The sequence below is a fragment of the Balaenoptera musculus genome, chromosome 16, assembly GCF_009873245.2.
Source record: "Balaenoptera musculus isolate JJ_BM4_2016_0621 chromosome 16, mBalMus1.pri.v3, whole genome shotgun sequence".
Taxonomy (NCBI): Eukaryota; Metazoa; Chordata; class Mammalia; order Artiodactyla; family Balaenopteridae; genus Balaenoptera; species Balaenoptera musculus.
The window spans coordinates 4,573,720-4,599,745 of record NC_045800.1 but is presented as its reverse complement, the minus strand read 5'-3'; the positions used below and the strand labels follow the sequence as shown (position 1 = coordinate 4,599,745).

Sequence of the window (26,026 nt, the reverse complement as noted above, 5' to 3'; positions counted from 1 at the left end):
ACTTCTTTATTCATAAACCTAAGTGCCACAGCAACGCTTTTCATATTCCAAGGGCGCTTGCATTACATGGCAATCCTTCCTGCAAAGACACAGGTTGGTAACATTCGGGAATATTATTGAATACTTCGGGGAATGCAAATTCTGTGCAAGTAATGATTTAACAAACAAACCCAAAAAGCACTCTGCACCAATGAATGCCATGAAGAGTTTCATTTTCAATAAGCACTTGCGGTCAGATGTCTAGTTTTCAGAACACGGGCTCAGCAGCAATCTTGTAAATGTCGGCGTTTTGCTGGGAGATTGGCGAGTTCTCTGGATTGCAGGAAACTGCGGTCTGGGTGAGCGACAGGGTCCAGCCAGCCAGCCTTTCATGTCTTCTCCCACTGAAATGTCCTGGAAGCATTTGGGTTTTAAATGTCTCTTTCCCCAAATCTCATAAACCTATGAAGATCCTGCACTAGACTTGTGAAATTCAGTCCAAGATGGATTTCCTTAATAAGCATGTCACTACAACAATAAGTGAGTTTTACTTCTGAAGAAGCTTCTTTAATTTGAACTTCCATAACGATATTTTTATAATCATCAAATGGAAGGAAATAGATGCCGGCTCCCTTAATTTTTATCATTCTAAATGTCACAGGAATGGCAAGGATGTTGAAAAGACAAAAGAAGTGCTTCAATTAGTAATTCCCATGGTAACTAATAGAGGTTGATCTTTTTTTTACCCTTTCTGTGGCTATTTTAAGTACTTAAATTGATTTACATCCCTGTGGAAATGTGAAAAAAGCATGGATTGAGTTTGTCCACTCCGCTGGGAGTTTGGGAGTTTTTCTGTTATACACCATGTTCTTTTCATTCTTACCTAGGTATTTGCAGTAGAAGGTAAGAGCCAGATCCCAATCAGAAATGTTTACATTTCCTTTAATTAGGAAGAAGTCACGATTTCCCTTTGTATTTCTTCCACTGTTTATATTAAAACATAAGTACATAACCAATTTCATTTTGTATATCTCTTACAGTTTATATGAAAACATAAATATAAATGTGTTTTAGTGGCCAGACATTAGATGATAAAACTGGCTTAATTTGAGCTGAGCAGGGGGACCCCCTCGTTGGGTACAGTGAGGGTCTGAGCCCAGAAACCTTGTCTCTGTCTGGTACCCACTGTGGAGCATTTAGACCATGGCCAGCTTGGGGTTGGGCCCGTCTCTCACCTTGTTCACTGGCTGTGAACCGCACCCCTGGACACTGAGGTCTCCTGTCTTTCCTCACTGGCCCCTTGGCCTGCACCGCCCGGCCCCTGGATGGCTCTGCATGGTCGCTGGTCCACAGGTGGCCCCGGCTGAGTGCAGTGCCAGCTCCCACACCCACTGAACAGGGCAATGAGCAGGTGCGCCGGGTCTCCACTACGCATCCAGACACCTGAACAAGTGGACGGGCATTTCATCCTCATTTTTTTTTTTTTTTTTAAATAATTATTTATTTATTTATTATTATTTTGGCTGTGTTGGGTCTTCGTTTCTGTGCCGGGGCTTCCTCCAGTTGCGGCGAGCGGGGGCCACTCTTCATCGCGGTGCGCGGGCCTCTCACTATCGCGGCCTCTCTTGTTGCGGAGCACAGGCTCCAGATGCGCAGGCTCAGCTGTTGTGGCTCATGGGCCTAGTTGCTCCGCGGCATGCGGGATCCTCCCAGACCAGGGATCGAACCCGTGTCCCCTGCATTAGCAGGCAGATTCTCAACCACTGCGCCACCAGGGAAGCCCCTCATCCTCATTTTAACACAAGGAGTGGAACTCAGCAGTCCAGGTGCTGCATCTTGGGTCGGCAGGGTTCGCTGTCTCTGGCTGGATGTCCATGTTCTGATAGGAACTGCTGGAAGGTTACTCATCATTTATGTTTTAAAGTGTGTCAGGAAACTGAAGGAAAGGTAGGACTAGGGGGGGGTGTCTCAGGTATAATACGTCAACAGATATAACAGTCGAAATACACACAGAGGGAAACTTTTGGGAGAAGGTTGTGGTCCTAGTTATGATAAAAAGTCAGTATTTATTAAGCCTGTGGCCTGAGCCAGACACCGTAGAAGTTCCATTATGAACGTTACCCAGCACATGCCACATGTTTACAAGGTGGCCAGCCACTCAGTTTTCCAGGGAGTGAGGGGTTCACCGGCCCGTGGGATTTTCAGTGTACAACAAGAAGGTCCGCATGGGCTTCCCTGGTGGCGCAGTGGTTGAGAATCTGCCTGCCAATGCAGGGGACACGGGTTCGAGCCCTGGTCTGGGAAGATCCCACATGCCACGGAGCAACTGGGCCCGTGAGCCACAACCACTGAGCCTGCGCGTCTGGAGCCTGTGCTCCACAACAAGAGAGGCCGCGATAGTGAGAGGCCCGCGCACCGCGATGAAGAGTGGCCCCCGCTCGCCGCAACTAGAAAAGGCCCATGCACAGAAACGAAGACCCAACACAGCCAAAAATAAATAAATAAATAAATAAAGTAGCTATAACAAAACAAAAAAAACTCATTAAAAAAAAAGAAAAAAAAAAAAAGAAGGTCCGGGGCAAGGCTGGGCTAGTCGGTCACTACATTTCCGACTTTCCCAGGGTAAAGGGGGACTCCCCTCATTTTGTAAATGGAAACTCCACAGCTCAGAAAGGGGAGCCTTTCTCCCCCGGCAGAAGGACAGATCCGAATCCATGTGCTTTGACCACAGCACCCGATCAGCCCCTGAAAGGCAATCCCTCCCACCACTGAAGGGTCAAGGTCATCCGTATAGTCAACATCATAAAAAGATTTACATGCAGATTGAAGATTCCTGTCCTTTTGAAAACAAATAAAAGTCAGAAAGTCATTTCAAATAAAGTTCGTGCCTAAAGGTAAACAAGCTTGTTCCATAAGAAATCAGGCTTCTGATGGCGAACAAGCAAACACGCCAAGGGCACAGTCAGGCCAGGGGTACTGTGCCCTTCGACCCTTTAAGCCTCTTGATGCTAATAGTCATCTGTCGCCCTGTTGGCTGAGGAGCAGGTAAAGTGAGGATATTTCTTAGTTGACCACATTTGCGAATTGCTTTTTATTTTTTTAACATCTTTATTGGAGTATAAGTGCTTTACAGTGTTGTGTTAGTTTCTGCTGTATAACAAAGTGAATCAGCTATATGCATATGTATATCCCCATATCCCCTCCCTCTTGCATCTCCCTCCCACCCTCCCCATCCCACCCCTCTAGGTGGTCACAAAGCACAGAGCTGATCTCCCTGTGCCATGCAGCTGCTTCCCACTAGCTATCTATTTTACGTTTGGTAGTGTATATAAGTCCATGCCACTCTCTTACTTCGTCCCAGCTTACCCTTCCCCTTTCCCATGTCCTCAAGTCCATTCTCTATGTCAGTGGCTTTATTCCTGTCCCGCCCCTAGGTTCTTCATAACCATTTCTTTTTTTAGATTCCATATATATGTTAGCATACGGTATTTGTTTTTCTCTTTCTGACTTGCTTCACTCTGTAGGACAGACTCTAGGTCCATCCACCTCACTACAAATAACTCAATTTCGTTTCTTTTTATGGCTGAGTAGTATTCCATTGTATATATGTGCCACAGCTTCTTTATCCATTCATCTAAAGACACATTAGTTAATTTGTTTGCTTATTTATACAGGGTAAAAAGCAATACCAGCAATGATCCAAAATAGTAGCTCAAATTACTACTATTGAGCGTCCTTCCCGACGTGGGTGTACTCACAAAGCGAGCCACTGGGTAACCAGCAGGGCCGAGGGACAACACGGGACCAGCTGCCACGCAAGCCTCCTGCTGCTTTATCCCCGCTTCCTCTCCTCCTTCCGGGGCAACCACTCTCCCCACTTCTAAGCCCTCCATTCATTTGACTTGCTTTTGAACTTTACGTAAATAGAATCATAGAGTATGTAACTCCTTTTTCTCATGTTTTGTGAAAACCTACGATGTGCAAGGCACTGCGCAGTTTCTCAGTGAGTCCCCATGACTTGGCTTTGACGGCATCCCAGTTGGCTCTTATGGACGCGTGTGTCCCTGTGTAGGTCACAGAGTCGTCTTAGCAGCCAGTCCTCAAAGGCCATGCTCACCGATGACCAGCTCACAGACTGTGTGTGTTCAGGAAGGCGTCGCCACCACGTGAATCGATGGTTTAGCATTCGGCATAACTGTGAATTCAGCAGAGTACTTTGGGCTCTGTGTTGCTGGGAAGGTTTCGGAATGTTGCAGTCACCTGCGCTCTGGGCTGGAGCCGGCAAGTTGGGAGGAGGAAGAGTGGCAGCCGCTAGGGAGGGGTGGAGGAGGGAGGGGAGGAGCCTTCAGACGTCATCTTACAGGGCAGCTACCACAGTCCTGATGTCCAGTGAAGGCACAGCCATCTCGACAGACGGTCCCCGGCCAGCCCCGGCTCTACCCAGCAAAACGTTCGCCCACCCTGGCCACCCACAGGGGTTGTCTCTAACAACCAGAGAGCTGTGGTTCAGAGCCCGGGGCAGGAAATGCCCATCGATTCCATCCTGGGGGCGGGCGTTACCGTTGTGTCATCTTGGTAATCTGTGCTCTTTACCCCCAAGAAGGGTTTGGGGCAACTTAGGGAAGGGAGGCTGCACTGTGTCAGGATGGTCGTAATTCGGTGGGTTTGGGTCTGCGTGCTGCCTTCGCCTTGAGCTCCTGAGTCTGCGTCTCTAACTCTGTGTTTCTACCCTGTGAAACTGGAATAATAAGCAGGCAGTTGCAGGAATTCAGTTAAAAATATTTGGTGGAAGCACCCTGCACAAGTAGGCATTCCACAAATGCCAGCTCCCTTTCCCTGGAGATAAGTTGTGATTGCAGTTGTACCTTAAATTCGGTCCTAAGCTTCCTGGCTGACATGGCAAAAACGGAAACACAATGGCTCGTATTGTTCTAGTCTGATTAAAAGAATGTTCCCAGTTTTTCAGGAAGCATCAACACTTTCCTGGTGCTAGATTCTAAGACAGCTTTATTTTGAAAGCCTGAGTCATTCAGTTGATGGTGTTTGCAACAATGATTTTTTTCCTCCAGAAGATGGAGAAATCCCCGTTCTATCTCCACAGCATGTATTAATCCCTTAATTTAAGAAATACTGATCTGAGGGTATAGTACTAAATTAAGTATGGAAAGCTAATACCTTGGCATAGGATTAAGTAAGTTCTGTTTCTTCATTTCTTTCACCATCGCCTTTTTGTGGAACCTTATGATAATAACATAAAGCAAAAGAGCGTAAAGTCTGGAGGAACTAGAGGGGACCCTGCGTTCACCCAGTGCTCTGGAGCCTTCCAGGGTCACCGTGCGGGTGAAGGAGGTGACATCCGTACCTGTGCCCGGTGGTCTCTTGGTGTCGGCATCTGTACAGGAGCCAGTCGCACTAGGGGTCTGTAGAATCATAGCGAGTGTAAACTAGTTAGTCAAGATCGGAGTGAGCGGCCGCCACCGTCCTCAGCATTTGTGGACGCGCTGGTGCCTGTGGTGCGCTCTGCTCCCCGGGCTCACGGGCACCGCGTCCAGGGCAAGGAGCCTTGCAGAGGGAAGCGTGGGTGTCTCCCTCCCCTGCCCGGCAGCTCAAGAATTTGGATTCCTTTGCCCAAAACATTGCAGTCGAGTTCTTTGTTTTTCTCCTAGAGGAACTTACACACACACACACACAGAATAGTGTGTAACCAAGGTGTTTCCCTGGCCTGGAGTGGCCTGGGAGCCCACCACACACACATGCAGCCTCTGGACCAAGAGAGGCAGAGGTGAGGGGGCTGGGAAAGGTAGGGGCCACTGCACAGCGAGGTTCTTGGGGACCCTGTCCTCCCAGGGCCTTCGAGAACAGAGCTGCTATGTGACAGCGAGCGTGCCTTAGACCTCGGAGCTGACCAAGCCAGGGAAGGGCAGTGAGGGGCCTTATCACTGTAGCGACAGCTTTGCAGGTGAAAGGCCTGCGTTTGCAGAATTAGCTGGAATCAGAGCTACAGGCCTGGAGCGCCCTCCTCCCGCCCTCCGCCCGCCCAGGACCAGAGTCCAGATTCCTGTCCCTAGAGGCAGCCCATCCCTCCTCCCTCGTTGCCTGTCCCGGGGGTTGGGGGGGACCCTTCCTTCACCACTGTTGACAACTCATCTGTTGTAGTTTTTTGTGTAGCCCAAAGCATCTCATCAGATGCTTCAAACATGGTAGGCATTCGAGAAATATCTGCTGGTCAGTTGATTACATGTTATAGCCACAGATGGAACGACCCTACAACCTCCTAAAAATACTTTATAAAATTATTATTCTAAACTCTGAAGCTTGAAAATTTTGACGATTCTTTCATTAATCCTACAGCAGTCTAGGTTTACTAACGGACTCTAAAGTTTTCATTACAGCTGCATTCATGAATGAATGAATAACCTGACGTTTCCCTCCATGTTGAAGATTTTAGGTGGATAATATTCCTACTCAAGTCATAAGAACCATTTATTGGAGAGAGCCCATTTTGTTTTAATTATGAACGATTAGTCATTTTAAAAATAACCCATCCCCCCAGGTGAAATTTATCTGGGGCTAGTGGTTGGACAGAAAGGCTTCTCTGCCGTTAAAATTAGTTGACACAGCGAAGTCAACTGGGTCATTATCCCGACCCATATCTGTGACGGAACCAGAGGGCTGCCTGTCTAACACACGGCAGCAAAGGCCGCTGTGTCCTTTGTCCCACGCAGAGGGCCTGCCTGTATGTCACACGGAACTGAAATGTTAGGGAAGATCTTTTTGTTGTTGTTGTTTAATGGGTACAGAGTTTGTTTTGCAAAATGAAAAAGTTCATCTTGCATATTGCATGACAATGTGACTATACTAAACACTACTGAACTGTACACTTGAAAGTGATTGAAATGATAAATTTTGTGTCATGTGTATTTTTTTAATTTTTATTTTATATTGAAGTATAGTTGATTAACAATGTTGTATTAGTTTCAGGTGTACAGCAAAGTGATTCAGTTATACATATACATGTATCTATTCTTTTTTGAATTCTTTTCCCATTTAGGTTATTACAGAATATTGAGCAGAGTTCCCTGTGCTATACAGTAGGTCCTTGTGGGTTATCTATTTTATTTTTATTTTTATTTTTTAAAATTTTATTTATTTATTTATTTTTGGCTGTGTTGAGTCTTCGTTTCTGTGCAAGGGCTTCCTCTAGTTGCGGCGAGCGGGGGCCACTCTTCATCGCGGTGCACGGGCCTCTCACTGTCGCGGCCTCTCTTGTTGTGGAGCACAGGCTCCAGACGCGCAGGCTCAGTAGTTGTGGCTCACGGGCCTAGTTGCTCCGCGTCATGTGGGATCTTCCCAGACCAGGGCTCGAACCTATGTCCCCTGCATTGGCAGGTGGATTCTCAACCACTGCGCCACCAGGGAAGCCCTGGGTTATCTATTTTAAATATAGCAGTGTGTATGTGTCAATCCCAAACTCCCCAATATGACCTGCGGTGTGAGCTTCGTTCATCGTGAGGGTTACACACCGTTGGACGTGGCGGTCACTGAGGCTGGCACATTTGCACAGAGGGTCACCCAGACGCTCACAGCCTGCTGAGTCCACTGCACAGAAGGGCCTCGGTGGACCCTGGGTGAAGGATCAGGGAACTGCTGGGAACAGGGCTCTTAGAGTAACAGGCTTGGGGGGAGGGGGAGGTTTGTCCTCAGTGAGGGATGTCACCATGTCTCAGAGCTTCTGTTCCCTCCTCGGTCATGGGGAGGGTCGTCCTTGGCCCTTGGCTCTAAGGGGAGGCTTCGGGGAGGAGGTGCCTGCCCAGGGCTTGACACGCAGCGCGGCCACGGGGTACACGAGCCCGTGCATGGCAGCCCGGCCTTGCTGTCCTCACGGTCAGGGTGATTTCAGTTCTCAGATAGAATGACCAAATGGGTAAGGTGGGTCCCATCCAGCCCTGCCCTGGGTGCTTCTCCCTCACGAGGTGGTTCTGGGAGGGGCTCCCAAGATCCCGTGGTTTCCAGTTTAGTTAAAGTGGAAGGGGGTTTGTTAGAAACTTGGCTGCTCTGGAGTGAGACTCCCAGCTCTCCGCTGGCCAAAGATACGGGCCAGGAGGGCAGGCGGCTCGCTCGGGCCAGGCAGGGATACCTGCTGGGGTGGCCAGCGGGCTGAGACAGGGTCTGTTCGATGCCCTTAGGTCCTGCCAAGTTCAGGCCTGCTCTTGAGCTCTGGGCAGTTTTCCCGAATTCAACTTCCAGAGCTTTTACCTTTTCAGAGACCCAGCTCTGTTTTAAATGAGCTGAACTTTCTTTGAATTTGCTCATGAACCATTGATCTGAGTTTGGGGTTAGGTGGGAAGGTGGTTCTTTGGTGCCCTTGGCTGCAACACATCACATAAAAGGCGGCCGTTTAAGGAAACGAGGGGGTTGTACCTGAGGAGGCATCTCTGGAGTGTCCTTCCTCTGGTCGGCTGGGTCACGACTGCTTCCTCGGCCATGGCCCTGGGCACTGCTCTTCGTACGCAGCTTGTCTCCCAGGAAGTGATTCCTGGCCCGGGCATCAAAGCATCAGGATTCCCAAACGTTGGGGGTATTATTGCCCAGGGGCGGGGAGCACATATCCAGCTGGATATTGCTTCAGGCCTGACCTCTTTCTGACCACGTGCAACTGGCTTCCAGGTCGTCGTGTGGATTAGAGAGGTCCCTGTACTGGGGGTGTCCAGCCTTGAGCCTGACAGGTCATCAGTGCCCCTCTGACCCCTGTGCACGTGGCCCCAGCCCACTGCCACCCCCAGGGGCCAAGCAGTGGCCTCTCTGTCCTGAGCCGCCCCTTACCTTGGACCTTCCCCTCTCACCTTTACAGTTCACAAGCTCATTCACGCAACGCCGTGTGCTTGGCTCTTCCTCTGAAGCTGTCTGTGACCTCATGTGTAGAGGCCGTTGAAGTACAGAGAGGATGTGGGACCTGCCCAAGGTCACCTAAGTAGGAAGGTCACCCGCCTTCCATGGCAGCAGTGGTGGGCCTGGCTTGGGGGGCAGACGCGCTGCTTCTCCCTCCCTCCCTCCCTCAGACTTGGGTCACAGGGCAGACCACCGGCCCCACGTGAGGCCGGGGAGGGCCCTGGGGTCCCTGCTCCACTTCCAGCCTCTGGCATCTCCACGTTTACCCCAGTGCCTGGGACTGTGCAGATTGTTTGTGGAAGCAGCTCAAGTCCATTCATTTTCAGATGACTCCTTGAGTGGTAAAGGAAGAAAATCATTTTCTCTGAGAATGATGGGTACCCTGCCTGCCAGTGGAAGAGGAGGGCTGACCTTTCTAGGTAGACAAGAGAGAATGCCGTCAAACACGACACTTCTGTTGCAGTATATTGTTCCCGAATGGAGCGCTGCATATTTGTGTTATAATGCCGTTTTTGTTTTCAGATGAATACTGCAGTTTTCTTACGTGTGGAGGAGGGAGGGATTCCTTACAAGTTCACAGGACTTTTCCTGTGGCGGGGCAGGGGGAAAACGGGCGCCTGTCCTCAGCAACAACGCATATCAAGCCTGGAGACGTTTCTGTTAACAGCTCAGTGATGTATGAGCTCCCCGAAAGCTCACCTTCCATCATGAGCTCTCTGTCAAATGGCGACATTTAGTTTTTCCCCTTTAGGACCACACATTTAATGCTCAAGATGTTCTCTTTCCCCTTGTTTTAAAACTAGCCTCTTCTCTGAGCATTTTCCACGGATTCTTAATAATGAATTAGTTTTCTAGATGGTTCAGATCAGCCAGTTAAGGTGGGGAAAAAAATCATAAAATGTTTGAGGGGTTCTGGGCAAAATAACGTGTTGATTAGTAGCTCTCTTAGTTATCTGGCTTACTGGTTTTCAAAGTCTTTCTTGGAAGACTTTATCTCCAAGTTCGTTATTACTAACAAACTGCTCTGCTCTGGAGGCCATGTTCCTGAAAAAGAACTGTGCCATTTTCAAAAAGGTTTTCTCCTCTTCTTATGATGCTTATATATGTTCTTAGTCTCTCAGTGACGTCCTCTGGGTGTCTGTGAGGGATTCCCATACACATCACTTCCTGGCAACTCAGGCTAGGACCCCACCTCCAGGAGTGGCAAACCTTCTACCTGGGTGCCCAGCTCAGGTCCAAGGTTACCTTGATTTCTTCCTTCCCTTTCTTTCCTCTTCACATCCATTCCCCAAGGCTGGTGGGCTCTTCCCCGCTTGATCTGTAAATAGCCGCCTCCCCCCAGCTCCATCCCTACTGCCAGTGCCCTCAGGAGCACCTCCCCGTCCCTCACCTGGACTCTCGGGGATCCACTGGCCACGCTCAGCTCACCCCAGCCTTTGACCTCTCCACAGCCAGCACAGTGACCTTCCTTGCAGAGAGCAGAAAGGGATGTCCAGGCTGCCAGACTTCTGCAGCCCCCTCATGGCTACAACCCAAATCCAAATGCCTTTGCAGCTTCCCAGGCCCTGCCCATCTCACATTCCAGATCCGTATTAGTGACTCGCTGGGTATCTACAGAGTTCAGTGCTGGATCCTGTATGTGGGTTCACCTCATTTGTTAACCCAGCACAGTAGGGATTCTTATCCTTATTTTGCAGGGGAGGAAATGAAGGCTCAAAAAGGTTAAGTGACTTGTTCCAAGGTCAAAGCCAGGATTCAAATCATTTGCCATTTTTAGAATGTTCCATGAGCTCCCCAGCTTCCTAGCCTTTTTGTCATCTGCTTGGGGATCTTATTCTTGAGAAAGATGCCCTGACTTTGGCCAACACGGGTTAGGGGCTGCTGCTCCCATCTCTCACAGCCCCTGGGCTACCGTGATCAGAACACTCACCCCTGCCTTTCAGTGATTTGTTGATAAACCTGTCATTGGACTCCGTTAGAGTAAAGACCCGGAGCTTCCATCCACGTACTTTTTTAATCTCTAAATTCTCAGCACTCGGCATGACACTAGCACATAAGTAGACGCTCAGTGAACAGTAGACACTCAATGAACAGTAACATCTGATTTAAAGCACTTACTCATTCTTCCAACTAGTATTTTCTGAGTTTCTGGTAAGTGCACAGAACTGTGTATATAATAAAGAAGTTCAAGTTAGAGATAATAGGATTTCTGTTCAGAAAGCAGCAAGCTAGCCACAGATTGTGGATATGGGGGTGAGTGTCTGCACCTTGCTTTTGTCATCTGCAAAATGTGGATTGTGCCTGCCCACATCATAGGGCAGCCGAGTCGGTGGCAAAGGTGGCCTGATCTCAATCCACCATCCTCTATATCCTGTTGTTATGAAGATGGGGCTGGAAAAAGATGACACAGAGGGTGCAGCAGAGGACAGCTTTGTGCTCCTGGAGCAGCAGGAGGGATAAGACCAGGGTAGCCTGGTGGTTTGGACAAGAGGGCGGGACTTGAGTGGCACCTGGCGGGGGGTGGGGAGCTTTCTGGCTCGGGGAGCAACATGAGGAAAGTGATGATGTGGGGAAGACCTTGATGTGTCTGGAGGACAGTAAAACAGTTTCTGTGGGTGAGGAGCCTCTGGAAAGTTCCGCCCTGGACAATGTTGCGAGAAGCATGCTGTGGCTTTCAGAGGGGCTGCTGAAAGGGGAGCTTGGCGTTAGAAGTAGGAAGGGGACCCCCAAGTTGGAGGGTGTCTGGGTACCACATGCTGCTCACTTGTGGCCTGTCCACATCCTGAGACTCTTCCCCGGGAACTTCCAGGCTCTGTTGAGCAATCCAGGGGGTTGTTTACCAACATACCTGACTTTTCTCATCAATGCCAATCTGATGAGCAGAAATGCTGTTGTCTTTATTCAGTAACAATAGTTATAATTATGTAATAATAATATTGCATCTCTTAATACTAGCAAAGTGGCACATTTTACTTGTCCCTTTGCCATTTGTATATGATTGTTGGTAACTGGCATTTTAATTAACAGCAACAATTGATATTTTAAAACTAAACACATTATAAGTTTCCTTTCATTCTGGGTCCATGGGAATAATGATCCTCCTGAATAATTACTTAATGCCGTGGCTCATCCCTTGCACTGCCTTGGGGAACGTGGCTTTGCCCTTGGCCTCTGCAGCTTGCTGCTGTTTACAGCAGAGTGTAAGGATGATCACCAGCCAAGCCCGTCCTGAGTACCTTTCACAGTCTGACCCCAGTGGGAGGAGTGAAACAGGCCTTGCTCTCAAGGAATGCCCCTCTGTAGCCCCATCCTGCAGAGGAGTAGGATGTCAGGTAAAGTGTGATCAAGGCTCTGGCACAGGCGAGCAGGGAGGCACAGGGCATGCAGAGTAGGCTGTTCTCTGGTCAGGTCTCACTCCCATCCTCAGCCGACTGTTGAGCCCACCTTCTCCCCTGCCTCACCTGGTTGGAGACATTGAGATGTGTTCAGGGGTGGTCACTGGGACCCCTTCGTACTCTACTGGTTCCACGTTATACACGCCTGGCTCCTAGCGCCAACCTGGAGGGTAACTCGATTTTAGAGAATCACCTGGAAGGTAAGAACGGTCCTCAGACATTTTTGGGCAGCAGAAAGTTTAGAATCACAGGATTTTTGGTACTCCTTCAGAGCTCATGAAATTCATGCAAGGTCTGTGGATGCCTCCCTTGGGCCAGCACTGTTCTCAGCATGTGGGATATTTCTCTCTAGTTTTACTAGGAAAAATCATGGCCCTGTATATAAATCACATCTCCAAGCATGTGAGTCTACTAAAAACAGGCTGAGAAACCGACTGTGGTTTCTGATTTTTATACTAATGGTTAATGTGGGGATTTTTTTTTTGGTTTGTTTTTTAATAACAGCTTGATTGAGATATTCATCACATACCACACAATTCACCTTTTAAAAGGGTACAATGTAATGTTTTTTAGTATGTTTTTCAAGTTGTGTATCCATTACCACAATCAATTTTAGAACATGTGCACCACCCCCAAAAGAAACCCTGTATCCTTAATCACTCTTCCTTCCCTCTACCCCTCCCCCCAGCCTTAGGCAACCACTACTCTACTTTTTGACTCTATACATTTGCCTTCTCTGAACATTTCATACAAATGGAATCTGGCCTTTCGTGATTGGCTTCTTCTACTTAGCACAATGTTTTCCAGGTTCAGCCATGTTACAGAGTGCATCAGAAGTTCATTCCTTTTTCTTACCAAGTAATAGTCCATTGTATGGATAAACCGTATTTTATTTATTTATTCATTTGTTGATAGACATTTGGGTTGGTTCCACTTTTTGGCTGTTATAAATAATGCAAGTTTGTGTGTGGATATGGGTTTCTACTTAGGAGTGGAATGGCTGGGTCCTGTGGTAACTCTGTGCTTAACCTTTCTCATACTGTTCTCCAAAGTGGCTCTATTACTTTACAATCCCACCAGCAGTGTATGAGGGTCGTGGTATGCGTTTTGAAAGATAAAGTCTCATTTAACAAGGAGACCATGGTGTTCCAGCACCTGTCGTTCAGTCCCCTTTAAGAGCCTTTTAAAGGTTGTAGCCCATGGCTACAGTTCTCTTCTCTGTCTCAGGCCCCGTCCTCTGCTGATCCTAAATGCTTGGAGGGAGTCTTGAGTATTTTCAGGTATAAAAGGAAGGCTGTGAGTTGAATGTGTTAGGAAACTAGGGTGAGGTGTCCTGGCCTCTGGTGGATGAGCTCTCCCGTTTTCCTCCTGCTCTCTGGTCCTTAGGAAGAACCACACCTGCTGTAAATTCTGTCTGTGGGTTTTTCTACAGTGTGTGGGACAGCGCTGTGCATACCTGGAGAACTTTGGTCCGTAACAGGGATTCAGGGAGCATTTTGTGAGTGACGCGCTGAAGGTACTGCTCTCATACTTGGACTTTCCAAAGTCGCCTTTCTTCCCCAAATCTGCATTGTTGCTTTAGAGCAGCTCTGAGGGTGGAGCAAACAGCTGTGCTCAGAGCCCCCAGGCCACCCAGAAGTCCCCTGCAGACAGTCCTGTTGGAAAGGCGCTGCTTCGTGTCTCTCTCTGCCCGAGGGACATCTCTGGTCACAGAGGATATCTGGCCTGCATGTGGCCCAGCCAGAATTTCTGGGGACCCCAGGAGCAACTCAACCAATGAGGGGTGGGCCATTAAGGGTTAATTTGTATTTCAGTCCTTTTATTCCAGGTAGAACTGACCAGCAGATGAGTGATTGGTCGTGGAGAAAAAGTAAAGCGATCAAATTAATCTATTGATCTTATTGCTCTGTAAACTGGAAAGTGATGCTGACATTTTGTGTTTTTAGTAGAAAGTTGTGACCCAACCTGAGGAGGCTGGGTGCCCATCCTACAGACCAGGACCCTGAGGTCCACGGGCGCAGGAGAAAGAATGTGCCAGTGTTGTCTTGGGACCTGGCTGAGCGTGACTCAGTTTGCTACGGTCCAGTGGGATGGGATGGGGGTACAAGAGCCAGCACCCAGGAAGCAAGAGGGCTGGGGCCAGGGTTTAGGGTGGGACCCTGCTTCATAAGAAGAGTGTGCAAAGTGAAGCAGGCTTGGTCACAGGCGTGTAACTAAAAACAGGGGTGAAGGGGGAGCTGGCTCACACGTGACCCATAAGGAAGGGGCGGACCTCCAAGGAGGTGGCACGATTGAAGAAACATCACCTGCTGACAAGCCGAAGGGCTCCTGGCTTTCCTCTGTCGATGAGAAATGTCCGTTTGTCCACTACTGCAGAAGAGATAGAACCATCGTTTGTGAGGCAGGATTGCCAGTACTTGTATGTTTCCAACAATAGCCACTTTTTTCCCTCTTGGAAGTTTGTTTTCGTTTTTAATTGGAGTCTAGTTGATTTACAATGTTGTGTTAGTTTCTTCTGTAGAGCAAAGTGAATCAGTTATACATGTACATATGTCCACTCTTTTTTAGATTCCTTTCCCATATAGGTCTTTACGGAGTATTGAGTAGAGTTCCCTGTGCTATATAGTAGGTCCTTACTAGTTATTTATTTTATATCTAGTAGTGTGTATATGTCAATTTCAATTTCCCAATTTATCTCTCCATTTTCCCGGCTGGTAACCATAAGTTTGTTTTCTACATCTGTGACTCTATTTCTGTTTTGTAAATAAGTTCATTTGTATCATTTTTTTTAGATTCCACATATAAGTAATATCATATGATATTTGTTTTTCTCTGACTTACTTCACTTAGTATGATAATCTCTAGGTCCATCCATGTTGCTGCAAATGGCATTTTTTGGTTCTTTTTTATGGCTGAGTAATATTTCATCGTATATATGTATCACATCTTCTTTATCCATTCCTCTGTAGATGGACATTCAGGTTGCTTCCATGTCTTGGCTATTGTAAATAGTGCTGCAGCGAACATTGGGGTGCATGTACCTTTTCAAATGAGAGTTTTCTCCAGATATATGCCCAGTAGTGGGATTGCTGGATCACATGGTAGCTCTATTTTTAGTTTTTTTTGTTTTTTGTTTTTTTTAGTTTTAGTTTTTTAAGGACCCTCCACACTGTTCTCCATAGTGGCTGCACCCCTCTTGGAAGCTTTTGAGGGAAAGTGTGAAATCTGCACCCCTACCCCAACATTAGGAGACTTAAGGGCCCTGGGCAGTTTCCAAGACAAAGATAACAAAGCAGAGGGGGAAGCTGGACCCCTGGTATTGGGACTGGATTTTACATGTGGGCGGGAGTGAGCATCCAGGGGGAGTCAAGGGCCCAGGGGCTGCATCTCGGTGGGACTAGGCCCGCTTTAGTCCTTTTGGGTTCCTCGAGGTGGGCTGGGTGGGGTGGGAGAGCACATGCCTTACATGTGGGAACAGGTGCATTTCAGGACTCCTGTTTCCCATCCTCTGAATCTCCTCACCTGCTTCTCAATGCTCAGAATCTCCTGCAGGGCTCTGAGCCCAGCTCTGCACAATGAGAGAGAAAGAACATCACTAAAGTAGCAGGTGGACACGTGCACACAGGAGGACATCTGCACACGAGAGGACAGTAAACCTGCCACTGAGCCTGGCTATGTGATGAGTTAGAGGGGGGAGGGGAGGGGCCGGAAGGGTGAGCTGTGGATCTCATAGACCTGCCTTCCTCTTGCCCTCTGGGCCTGATAACCTCCCTCAGCAGAGGCTGAGCTGAGTGTGCTGTGGGTACCAGGCCCTGCTCAGATCCCCGGGTGGGCCTCACAGCAATAGGCCCACCTAGGGACATGCACAGACCCCACAGCCCAGAAAACCCCACAGCCCAGGCAAAGAGCCCTTGTGCCTTTTAAGTACTTAGTGCAGCTGGTTCTGTTTCCCAAGAACTCCAGGAGGCAAGGAAGCCTGTGCCCAGGCCCTGGAGAGGGATCCTTATGGCAAGTTACTTTATCTCTGGGCCTCAGTCTTCCCATCTGCAAAGTGGGTCTAAACCAGACTCTTCATCAGAGTATTGAGAGGATTCAGTGAGCACTTAGCAGGATGTCTGGCTAAGTGAGCACCCGGCAGGATACCTGTCTTCAGGGTTGATACTTTCTCCAGAGATGTTCACACCATCCCTGCCCTCAAGCACTGGAGCCCCCACGAAGAAGCTACTCATGGCGAAAACACTTTTTGAAAGGTGACAGTGACTAACTGCCGCTATCTAAGAAGCGTTTGTGCCGAATGAGAGAGGTGGGCATGTGAATTAATAACGCCCAAGCTGGGGGCAGGAGGACGAGCCCAGGGAGCCCTGGCACCGGGCAGGGGGCGGGGCATGTGCTTGACCCACACCTGCAACCTGCACAGATGGCCCGTGAGATGGGAGCCAGGACAAACCACCCTCCCCTCTGGGGCTTCAGAAGGGAACACAGGGAATCCTTGTCCTGTGTTCCTAAATTCCATGGCAGTGATCATGGCACAGACAGACATGGAAGAGCGGAAACGAGCAGTCGTTGGTACTTGCAAAAATGGAGTCCCTGGCGTGCCAATTTGCATAGTTTCCTAGTCCAAAGAGGGGACCCCCAACTGTGGGGTAGAGAGGTGCCCTTATGTGCACTTTGGGGGCTGGGGATTGTGCTTCAGAAAACACTCTCGAGAAGCAGGCAGCGATGCACGTGGATCTTCTGAGCAGCTGCCCATGAATAAATTTTAAAAGTTGCCAAATATTTAGAAGCCCAGCTTGTTCATCATAGATTCACAGAATGGGTGCCTGGGAAAGTGGACTTCTTTTCAGCCTTGGCAACATCGTTTTAAGGACCCTCCCCCTTTTCCAGGATGGGCAAAAGATTCTCCCAAACTGCTCGTTATTCAGAGAGGTTCCCTTCCAGCCTTTCTTTCATGCATTAGAAAATACAGAAATTAACAGCTTTGCTGATGCCTGGAAGGTAAACAAGGAAACTGTGAGACTTGGCAGAGCGTGAGATCAGTGAGGGCCTGCAGGGATGATTCAGAGGCGTTTTGCATTCTCCCTATCCTTTGAATCAGCAGCAGGAAGCAGGGTGAACGTGGTCCTGCTTGGACACAATGCTGAAGCAGCGATGGTTTCATCCATTCCCGCTGCCTTTGGTGGACGTGATGGGGTTTCAGTTGCTTTCCCACGTGTAGTGATTTTCCTGCTCATTGGACCCCCAATCGTCCTAGTCGTTGTGCTTGAGTGTCACCATGACTGAGAGTGAATGACACTCCTGCTTTTCCAAGGGCTCGGACCAATGGATCAAGAGAAGCCGGTCTTGGGGAACACGGGAGCCCAGGAGAGTGCCGCCGCGATGGAGGAGCCTCACTCTGGGGTCTGATTATCCCAGGAAGATTACTTCAAGTCTAGGGTCCATAGTGTCTAATTGCGTGTGTTAGATTTTTATTTGTATGGCCTTGCGTTTTAAGATTTTAACCCATCGTTAAAAGTTCACATTTTAGGTGCCCTGTACATATAGAAATACGTATATAAACATTTAAAAGTAAAATGCAGGGACTTCCCTGGTGGCACAGTGGTTAAGAATCTGCCTGCCAGTGCAGGGGACACGGGTTCAAGCCCTGGTCCGGGAGGATCACACATGTCGCAGAGCAACTAAGCCCGTGCGCCACAACTACTGAGCCCACGAGCCACAACTGTGGAAGCCCGTGCGCCTAGAGCCTGTGCTCCACAACAAGAGAAGTCACCGCAATGAGAAGCCCGCACACCACAACGACCCGCTCGCCACAACTAGAGAAAGCCCGCGCGCAGCAACGAAGACCCAACGCAGGCAAAAATAAATAAATAAATTTATATATATATAAAAAAGTAAAACGCAGATGAGCATCCCAAAAGTTTTAAAATGCTGCTGCCCATTTAAAAGAGAAGCTTGTAGATACACCCTCGGCAGCATACAATCCACCCACTTGAATGTTTACAATGCTTCAGGCCCAGGGTGTGTACAAAAGGCAATTTACTTTTGTCTGAGCTTGGAAAGATTACCAAGTTCTGTCCATCTCAGAGCTTGACAAGTCAGAATAATTTTAATTTTTTCCTTGAATAGAGCAGTTCCGAGGGATTGATTCTAAATGGTGCAGTTTTATCCTCTGCTTAGCAAGGGCTGGATGCACAATAATGTCGCTGGGTCTTTCCATATCTTGTGAGCGATCAGGACCATCCCCGCCGCCAGGCCACTTCCTGCGGGAGTGCCTGCCCTCCCCGCCCCCAGGCTGGATTTCCCCTGCTCTGTGGCCTCGCTTGGCCTCTTTCCCAGGGTCTAGCTGGGCATCCTCCTGCCTTTGCTCCCTGGAAGCAGAGCGGCTGCCCCTGTAGGCCCCAGGGCCAGACCTCCACACTTCCGTGGTCAGGAGGCCCAGGGCTTCTGTGAACCCAGCCGCTCCCATAGGGTTGTTTCTCCCCACAGGAAGTATGTGGCCAGCCTGGGCCTTTCTAGATCTTTCTGGCCCATAGACCACAGTGGAGCTCCTTCTAGGGTTAGAAGGGACTTTACGAAATTCTGCAGTATGCATGTCGCCCTGAACAGAAGGTCTTTTGTGGGCCCTCCTCCTGGCAGGCAGTGTCCCACACACTAGGAATGTAAAGAAAAGGAAGACGGTCCCTGGAGGCATTACAGCTTCGCTGGGGGGATGGAGACAAGAAAAGAAGGAACAAGCAAACCAGAGGAAACCGCACTGCAGGCTGGTCTCAGCATCCCTGCTGCCCTGCTTCCTTGCTCTGTGTGACACAGGTCAGGGAGCTCACCGAGCCTCAGTCTTCTCAGCCTTAAAATGGGTCTCATCTTGCCTCCTAGGATTGGCTGTGGGCTGTGGGTGAGATGCCGCAGGAGCCACCAACGCACTCGACTGGCCCAATGAATCAGTAGCTTCTCTCGTTTCCTTTTTTAGGGGACGGTGCTGTTGTAGTAAGACCAGGAGCCTTTCCAGCTGTGGCACTGCCCCGTGCAAGCTCCTCAGTGACACGCCCCTCCAGAGGGACGTGGGTCTGTCCATGGGGACCAGCTTCCCCCACCCCCGCTTTTTAATGCGCTTATTTCACCATTTTAGCTATTTGCTCAATATTACAGTAGCCATCTGCAGGAGGGCCTCGGGCTAAGGGAAGTGTTCGTGTGATAAAGGCTGACTTCAGAGGATATTCTGGTTGCTTGATTTTTGCTCTAATTCTGCACTTTAGAGAAGCTGATGGCTGTGGTTTCATGCGAACATGTGTGAGCCCCGAGCCAATATAATCTGTGATCTGTTTGTAGAGCCCACTGTTTCATGTATTTTTGCTTTGCTTTAAAAATCACTTCAAAGTTTAATTCAAAATTATTAATCGGGCTCATTTGGGATTTAGTCCACGGTGCTTTTACTCATTTATTTAACCACCCGTTAACTGGTTTTTTTGCCTTGTGGTTTTTAGTCGGGTTTGACTCAAGGCTGCAGCCCTGCTTCTACCTATCGCTGGGTTTTGTTTTACATTAAAATGACTCAGCATTGCGTTGGAAGGGAGTTTTGAGCATTTCTATGAATCCTCCTGAAATATTAAGGGTACCTTGCACTCCTGGCTTGTCCCCATGCTTGGCCCCAGGCAAACACCACAGGTCACTCTTTCCAGCATCTTCCCAAGCTCTTGGGGGGGGGGGTTGGAAGGAGTGGACTCTTGTAATAAGTTATTTCTATGAAAAAGTGGTTCCCATACCCCCAGTGATCCCCTGTCGCCCAACACTTAGTGCTCCCCTTACCCTCCCCCCGCTTGCTTTGGGTGATGCTGGGCTCCTTTGTACTCTGGGAACTCTGTGACTTTATATGCTACTCAACAGATTTGTCCTCCATTGCTTTTTTGTAGATTTGTGGAACTTTCTATGTCCAGAATCTTGTCATCTGAGCATAAAGAAAAAGTCCTATTTTTTTCTTTCCAATTTCTTTATATTGTTTTCTTGCCTTAATCACATTGACTAGGACTTCCAGGACAAGTATGAGTGGTGAGAGTGGGCGTCCTTGCCTTTGTCCCGATATTAGGGGGGAAGCATTCAGTCTTCCACTGTGAAGAACAAGGTTAGCTGTAAATTTGCCCAAGTAGATTTCAAGATTCCTCAGTATCAGAAGAACTAGTTAGTCTCCTTCTGTGGCTTCAAACCTGCTTCCCAGGTCAACTTTGTAATTAGTGCAACCACTTGTTATACTTGTGTGCTGTAGAGGATAGTCTTTGGTTTAACATATCTGTAGCCTGACCATGGCTGAGATAAGTAGTCTATTTGGTGGAAAACGCCATGAACTGCATTAGCTGTTAAAAATAGCGACATCAAAACATGATTCCACCGTGCAGCAGGGCAGAAGCGTGATAACGACGGTGCACGGTCTCCAGCCACGGGGTGATGAAGGCTCACAGCCCTGGTGTGAGGCTGCCTTACTGGCCACTCCCACAAGAGCAAGATCATGTCTGTCACCTGAGCAGAATGGATAAACAAAAGGTGGTCCATCCATATAATGGGACAGTATCCATCCATAGAAAGGAGTCAGTCCTGGTAACAGGCCACAACGTGGGTGAACCTCAAAAACATACTAAGTGAAAGCAGCTAGTCACTAAAGGCCACATGCTATACAATCCCATTTATATGAAATTTCCAGAATCAGCAAATCCATATCGGAAAATAGATTAGTGGTTGCAGGGGCCAATGGGTGGGGAGAGGGTGGTCTGGGGGAGTCATGAGCTAATGGGCAGGGGGTTTCCTTTGGGATGATGAAAATGTGCTACAATTAGGTGGTGAGAATGGTGGCAAAACTCTGTGACGGTGCTAAATACCACTGAATCGTATACTTTAAGCAGGTGGACTTTATGGGATGTAAATTATATCTCAGTAAAGCTGTTGAAAACCAAAAGAGCATGAAAGCTAAATGAATGGGGAACGAGCAAGCTGGATACTGACTGAGCTGGAAAACTGGGGTGAAGGGGGGTGTCCTGTGTGGGTTTTAAGAGGCTGTGTCTGTGGGGAGCTGGGCTGAAGGGATGGCTGGGGGTGGGAGGGGACACTGTAGGTCACAGAAGGAGCCGCTAACAGATGCAGCACCTTAGGGGCCAGAGGCTGACGCTTCAGATCCAGGGCAGCCGCCGTGCTCCGCCATCAACCAGAGACTGTACAGGAGCGTTCGGGGCGGGACACTTTTGAAAGCTGATGATTGCAGCAAAAAGAAGTTATTATTACAGAGGTTAAAAGGCCTCAAGAAGACCCCAAATCATGAGGCAAAAACGGGCACATTCAACTAGTGCTGTAGAAAAAGCAGTGGCTAGAACGAGCACTTTTTTTTTTTTTAAACCAGAAAACTGACCCTCTCTTTTTTTCTCTTTCTTTTTCAGACTATAGCCTTCGTTTTCCCTTGGTAAGTACAAAACTTTAAAAAAATTTTCTCTGATGTGTAGTTAACTAGCAAAAAAAAAAAATGTTTGGGCTTTCAATGTTTGAGAAGTATTATCTTCTAGAGAAAGAAGGCCATATGGTCAGCGTGTTATATTTGAATTTTATGCCTTAACTGGCTTAAACAGGCTCATATCACACTTTCGGTTACATCATTTTTTTTTTTTTTTTTTTTTTGGCGTTTAGAATCTGGCTCAGCTGCTCAGAATCCTGAAATGTATTGTTGAGAACACAATTTCCACACGCCTTCCCCTCACTGACTTGTCCTTACTTTTGAAAGGGCGTCGCCTTATCGCAGTGGCACGCATTCGGGGACTGTTGGGAACACAGTGGCACATAATTGCATTGATGGTAATTGCTTCTTAAATTGATCTGCTGTGGGGAAAACTGCTGAAAAGGAGTTTTTCCAGATTGCACTTTTAGTGAAAAAAAAAAACAAACAGTGTTGGCATTCCATAATTTTTTACCTTTTGAGGCAATATTCCATGGCCTCCAGGTCCTAGTACTTAGTAAAAGAAACACCATCGCCTTTTTTGTGTTCGCTTAATCAACTTAATGCTGTCAAGTTTCCTAAGGAAATTGAGCGAAGACCACCTAAGAGCTTTTGAAGTGGCTGCAGCCTGTGGGCAGGTAACACATGATCTGCCCTGGTATGTGCGCCCCTCTCGTGAATGAACCAGGATGTGGGCCGCTGGGACGTTGCATTTCTCAAATGCATCACCTTATTTGAAATACCTTGATTCTGTTCAGAATTAGTCTAAGGCTGATGGGTGGATTCTTTGGCCCCGCTGGCCCCTCTTTTCGGGGGTGTGCCTTTCATTTGGGCATCAGTGCTTGTGGTTATTCCTGGTGTGATCAAGGGCATTTTGGTTGTACAGACTGTCTCTCCTTATCTCAAAAAATGCTAAATATAGTCAAAGATGTATCAAGACAGAAAAGAGGAAAACTTCCATTTCCTGCCTACTCAACTAATTTTGTTGTCCATGTTCTTTATCCTATAATTATTGAATGTTGATGATTCTGAATGGCACACTTTACTTGGGCAAATGGTCACGGTGGGATCAAAGAGAAGGGTCATTACTGGAATAATATTAATGGGATGGAGACTTAATTAGAGGAAGTCTGCAATGCCTTCTTGCCTCAGAATCCCAAGCGAGAGGTATCGCTCGCTCGTGTGGGTTGGAATGGATATTAAACCTGCTGCCATCAAAAGCAGTGGATCCTGCCCACACTGAAATTAAACATTGGAGGGCAGGCCCCGCAGACTCGTTTCCTTCTGAAATACAAGGCGCAGGTTATGATGCAGTAGAAGTGTCTGACCTTTGCTTCCCTCAGCTCTCGACTTAGCCCTGGCCCCTCCACACCCAGGTGCCATCCACCTGCTCTAGGATTTCCTGGCCTCTTGGAGGGTTGACCTGCTGCCTGGCCATGCCTGGCTCAGCCTCACTTCAGCTGAGTGAGCCCATGACCTGTGCTTCCAGGGGCCCCTAGCCTCCAGTGTCTCAAACCAGCCCCACGTTCAGAAGTTCATGCCCCGTCCAAAGGCAGCTGAGCCTGTGTCCCGGAGGTGACTTCCGACCTCTGGTTCCACCATAGGTGCCTGGCAGCCACCAGCTTCAGGCAGCATCTCTTCCACCTGGTCCCATCCTTTGCCTCCTTTTCAATAGGAAAGTAAAGTTGTGCTTAGGGAGCTGTGAGTCCTTAGACTAAGAGCGTTTCTGATTTCCAGAGTCTTTCTCTTCCATGTGAGGAAAGTGTGTTGGAAGCATGAACTCCCCAACGGCGGCTACCTTAGGCGCTGCCTTTGTTTGGAATTGTAGGTCTTTTAGCCTATGGCAAGTTCATCGCCAAACATTTCAGACTCCTTCCAGAGGGTCAGGGTTTCAGCTAATAGAAAGGAATTTATTTTTAATTGGTGAGGTTGGAAACTTGCTTTTGAGTCAGTTAGAACTAAATAAATAGTTCACCTTGGGCAGATCGGGAGAGAGTAAATGCCCTGAGGTTGGGGACCACCCCAGGCCACCGTCCACACTCGGTGCAGTGGCTCCAGAGGAGTGCACATGCCAGCGTCTCAGGTGTCAGCTTTTCCTAGGATTCTTGTGACATTTAAGTGAAATAACCCAAAGTCTAAGCATTTAGTAAAACGGTTATTGTCTGCGTCCTCAGAAAATGATGAAAATTGTTTCCAGTGTTTAAAGAAGGCATTTTACTGGGTAGTGATGTATTTGCTGTATTATAATGGATATTTAAAGGCATTTCCTTGTCTAGAAATAATCCCTGATTTTTCATTTAACAAAAGACACTCTGTGTTAATATTTGACTTTTAAAAAAAGTCAATTTTAAACTGGAGAAAGAGGAGTCTTTTTAGTACAACCTCCCATTCTCGTATTTTTCTTCTTCTATTTTTCAGTATCTAAAAATAGATTTAGGAAGTAATACTATAGCTTATATCGATCATCAGATACGACCAAAGTTCCCTCAACTGGGGAATGCCTGCAACTCTGTGGGTCTCGGTTATATAGTGTTCAAAAAATGCAGTGGAATTTCAGAATTAAGAATATACGGAAGACACATCATTAAGGTTTAAATATTTTCTCCAGGCTCTTTGAGGTCTTACGTTGTTATACCAAAGCGTATCCACCAGTAAGTAAAATTAAATGATACTGCAGTTTGACGATTTCACTTTGGTTCATGGCAATACCCAAGGAGTAAAAGAAAACCAAATTAAAGTGCTAATGTTAAATAACAGTGACTTTAATTTTAAAAGTAACTTAGAATATTTATTCACTAGCCTTGTCCTCTGTAACGATCTATGATTCCAACTCTATCAGTTTCAATACATGTGATTTTCCTCTTCTAAGTCATTTTTCTTCCTTGGTGTTGCTCTGAACAGTCCCCATGGTAGAAAGGAAAAAAATAAAGAATCTGAAGTTTTAAATCAATTGCAGGGGCCTTGTTCTCCCAGGGTGGGGGTGAATACTCCAAGCATCCTTTCTGCCTGTCTCAGCTGGGGTTGCATTTCTGTTGGCAGAACACGTGTTCTGTGTCCTGTCCTGGTTTCTGAATCTGTAGGAAGAACAGAGAAGCATGATGGGCACAGCACAGGAGATTTGAAAACTTTCTAAGAGATTCGATTCCCCGTTTCCTTCCTTGCCACGTTCTCGGGGTTGTATTAGCATGCATGGACTGCGCGGGTTTCCTATCCAAGCAAAAATGTGTTTCTCCCAACAACGAAGCAGTTATTCTCCCGCAAACTGAGAGTAGAAACTGACAGCCAGTTGGAAGAATGCCTTTGGATCTGATGGTGACAAACAGCTCAATCCCTCATTTATTTCCATTTCCATTTTCCCCCCAGGAAAGTTTCAACATTCTTCCAAGAAGTACCTCCTAAAAGCGTCCAATAAGTAATCGTTTGTCATATAGCAAAGGCATGGATATCGAGCTGTCAGAGTTTCCATTTAGAGGAAATAGGAACATAGCTTTCCCATATAAACGCGTGTCTCATCTCTGAGCTCCCAGCAGACCCAGTTCAGAGCTGGAATTCTTCTTCTAGAAATCCTGTTCCTGCTGACAGGAGAACATGGATTCTCTCAGGCCAGGATGGCTCCCCAGGGTCGTCCCCGTAGGACAAGAGGTAAAGGGAGACTGAAAGGGGAGCCTTTCTTGTCCCTTGGGATTTATGTCATGGTTTATTTTTACGTAATGTAATTCCTAAGGTATTTAAAAATTGGGTTAAAGAATATTATCAGGACGCATCCGTTAAATGCAACATTGGCAAGCACTTTGGTTAACTTTGTGCAGCCCTGGGCAGGAAATCTGGTACTCATGCTTCAGGAAACTGTTTAATACACCACGGCTTGGCCAAGTGGTGCGTGGGGATGGTACAGAGGAACGGTCTGCTTTGGGGCTGCCAGGAAGCCAACTAAGGCTCACTTTTTAGGAAAACAATCCCCAACTATTGTTGGGGCCCTGGCTTGCCTGGATGACACGTCAAAATCCCACCCATTTTAAGTTGGACATTTTCTATTTTTATAATCAAAACCGCCCTCTTAATTTTCCTTAGCAACTAGATTTGTGAAGTGGCATTTTAGTTAAAAGTGACGCACTGAGAAAGTGGGAGGTACCTAGGCGGCCGGGCAGCGAGCTGGTTTTCCAGGAGCTGGTGTCTGGGTTCACGAGGGCGGGGCCCGCAGTCTGGGGGCAAGGTTGTCCCGTCTGTGTCGCTGACGTTGTAGGGACAGATGGCATCGTCAGCTGCAGATCTGTGCCGACTGCCTGGCTAAAGGCAGCGT

The 26,026-nt window shown here is 47.8% G+C and overlaps 1 protein-coding gene across 1 annotated transcript in view; it reads left to right on the top strand.

Annotated features, from left to right (window-relative positions):
• Positions 1–26,026, top strand: part of PTPRE (protein tyrosine phosphatase receptor type E) — a 166,101-nt gene that overhangs the window by 46,312 nt on the left and 93,763 nt on the right. Inside the window, exon 2 of the mRNA XM_036828477.1 lies at positions 21,677–21,699. The gene's annotated coding sequence lies outside the window, so the exon portion shown is untranslated. The remainder of the gene's footprint in view (positions 1–21,676; positions 21,700–26,026) is intronic.